Source organism: Lucilia cuprina, chromosome 6 (assembly GCF_022045245.1).
Source record: "Lucilia cuprina isolate Lc7/37 chromosome 6, ASM2204524v1, whole genome shotgun sequence".
Taxonomy (NCBI): domain Eukaryota; kingdom Metazoa; phylum Arthropoda; class Insecta; order Diptera; family Calliphoridae; genus Lucilia; species Lucilia cuprina.
In genome coordinates this window covers 47,493,073-47,496,014 of record NC_060954.1, presented here as the reverse complement: position 1 = coordinate 47,496,014, position 2,942 = coordinate 47,493,073, and the positions used below count along the sequence as shown (strand labels likewise).

Below are 2,942 nucleotides of genomic sequence, written 5' to 3'. Positions count from 1 at the left end.
GTTCTAGTTCAGTTCTAGTTCAGTTCTAGTTCAGTTCTAGTTCAGTTCTAGTTCAGTTCTAGTTCAGCTCTAGTTCAGTTCTAGTTCAGCTCTAGTTCAGTTCTAGTTTAGCTCTAGTTCAGTTCTAGTTCAGCTCTAGTTCAGTTCTAGTTTAGTTCTAGTTCAGTTCTAGTTCAGTTCTAGTTCAGTTCTAGTTCAGTTCTAGTTCAGTTCTAGTTCAGTTCTAGTTCAGTTCTAGTTCAGTTCTAGTTCAGTTCAGTTCTAGTTCAGTTCTAGTTCAGTTCTAGTTTAGTTCTAGTTCAGTTTTAGTTCAGTTCTAGTTCAGTTTTAGTTCAGTTCTAATTCAGTTCTAGTTCAGTTCTAGTTCAGTTCTAGTTCAGTTCTAGTTCAGTTCTAGTTCAGTTCTAGTTCAGTTCTAGTTCAGTTCTAGTTCAGTTCTAGTTCAGTTCTAGTTCAGTTCTAGTTCAGTTCTAGTTCAGTTCTAGTTCAGTTCTAGTTCAGTTCTAGTTCAGTTCTAGTTCAGTTCTAGTTCAGTTCTAGTTCAGTTCTAGTTCAGTTCTAGTTCAGTTCTAGTTCAGTTGTAGTTCAGTTCTAGTTCAGTTCTAGTTCAGTCTAGTTCAGTTCTAGTTCAGTTCTAGTTCAGTTCTTGTTCCGTTCTAGCTCAGTTCTAGTTCAGTTCTAGTTCAGTTCTAGTTCAGTTCTAGTTCAGTTCTAGTTCAGTTCTAGTTCAGTTCTAGTTCAGTTCTAGTTCAGTTATTTCAGTTCTAGTTCTAGTTCGGTTCTAGTTCAGTTCTAGTTCAGTTCAAGTTAGTTCTAGTTCAGATTTAGTTGAGTTCTAATTCATTACTTGTTCAGTTCTAGTTCAGAACTAGTTCAGTTCTAGTTCAGTTCTAGTTCAGTTTTAGTTCTAGTTCTATTCTATTAGTTTAGTTCAGTTCTAGTTTAGTTCTAGTTCAGTTCTAGTTGAGTTAGAACTGTAATTGTCATATAGCGACGTTGAAGTAAAGTTTGAGGCAATACAACTTTATTTTTGTAGCAATTTATTTTTATTTTGAATAAAAATCACGTGATTCTTTGACTTAAAAGAAATTAATAATATATTAGCATTATTATATTAATTCAATTAAATAATATTTTATTAATTGTTTGCTTAAAAAATAATAAAAACAACGTTTTTTTACTTATACATAGATACTTTTTTTATTTTTTTTTATAAAAATATAATCACGTGCCAATCTGCTATATACCAGCTGAACATTCTCAATTATTTATTACGTATTATTGTTTTTTGAAAATATATTTATATTTAACAACAAAGCTTTGTGCCAAATTTGTCTAATTCTTTTCTCACTTAAATCAAAAAGTCTTTTAAAGGTTATTTTAAAATGATGTCCATGTTTTTTTGACCTATTTTACACGTTTTAGTCATTAACAAATGATGAGCTAATTAAAATAATATATTATTTTTGTTTCTTTTTAAGGTCTGAACAAAAATTGTCTTGGTGGAAGAGAATTCCCTAAATACTTTTGGGATAATGAGATCGGATTCACTGCAGACTTTAAGGCGCTTAAGTAATATGGTTATTCGTTTAGTAAAAATAGTAAAACAATTATAATTTTTAATAATTATTTAAATTAATGATAATAATTTAGTATTTTGTGAATACAGATTATGACAAATTTCTCAAACAACCTACGTATTTCTACCCATGCATTTATCTTATAGTATTTTCATGAAAAGTCTAAAGGTAAATATTCATTTATGTACAAATATCTAAAAATATGTATTTAAAATAAAATTAAGCAAAAAAAAAAAGAAAAACAATTTTTGGCAATGATCATGAATGAAAATAAATAAAAAAAAAACAAACAACAAAAACAAATATTTACTATATTTATTTAAATCATATGAAAATCACAAATAACAAGATTTTTCAAAATTTGAAATGGAAAATTTTCACAAAATAAAAATTACATTATTTTTCGAAAAAAAGAAGATTGATTTATTTTTTCATAAAACTTTGTCATTCTACACACAATATCTAAATACATATATTAATTTCTAGTAATTTAAAGATGATTATTTGCACGATAATTTGTATTTCGAATAAAATTTTACTTTCATAAGTGAAATTTTAAATGAAATACAGCGTAAGTGGGTGGTGGTGGCGGTTGCATGGGTTATTGTTGATTTAAACGTGTTGTTTATTTATTTGAATGAATAATTGTACATAGATGCGTATTAAGAAACATCTAGTAGTTAGTTTATATTTAAATAGTTTTTAACAATCAATGTGTCACATAAGGGAAGCCATAGAAATGAATGCAGCGAACAATTTCACAAGAAATAACATTTTAATCCATTTGTTTACACGTGGTGTACGAAGGTGCGAAGGAGTAATGTTGAACATATTGTTCTCGTTCATAAAAGATTTTAATAAAAATTCTAGCTTTCTACATAGGCACATATATGTATATGTATATCGATAAATAGATAGATAGATATACACACAGATAGATAGGTAGTTTTGTTCGATTCTATTTAAGTTCTAGTTCAGATCTAATTCAGTTCTAGTTCAGTTCTAGTTCAGTTCAGTTCAAGTTCATTTCTAGTTCAGTTTCAGTTCCATTTTAGTTCAGTTCTAGTTTAGGTTTAGTTTAGTTCTAGTTTACTTCTAGTTCAGTTCTAGTTCAGTCCTAGTTCAGTCCTAGTTCAGTTCTAGTTCAGTGCTAGTTCAGTTCTAGTTCAGTGCTAGTTCAGTTCTACTTCAGTTCTAGTTCAGTTCTAGTTCATATCTAGTTCAGTTCTAGTTCAGTTCTAGTTCAGTTCTACGTCAGTTCTAGTTTAGTTCTAGTTCAGTTCTAGTTCAGTTCTAGTTCAGTTCTAGTTCAGTTCTAGTTCAGTGCTAGTTCAGTTCTAGTTCAGTGCTAGTTCAGTTCTA

General features: G+C 29.0%; 1 protein-coding gene across 4 annotated transcripts in view; it reads left to right on the top strand.

Annotated features, from left to right (window-relative positions):
- LOC111686718 (phosphatidate phosphatase LPIN2) overlaps positions 1–2,942 on the top strand; it is a 57,188-nt gene that overhangs the window by 36,722 nt on the left and 17,524 nt on the right. The gene's annotated exons all lie outside the window — the stretch shown is intronic.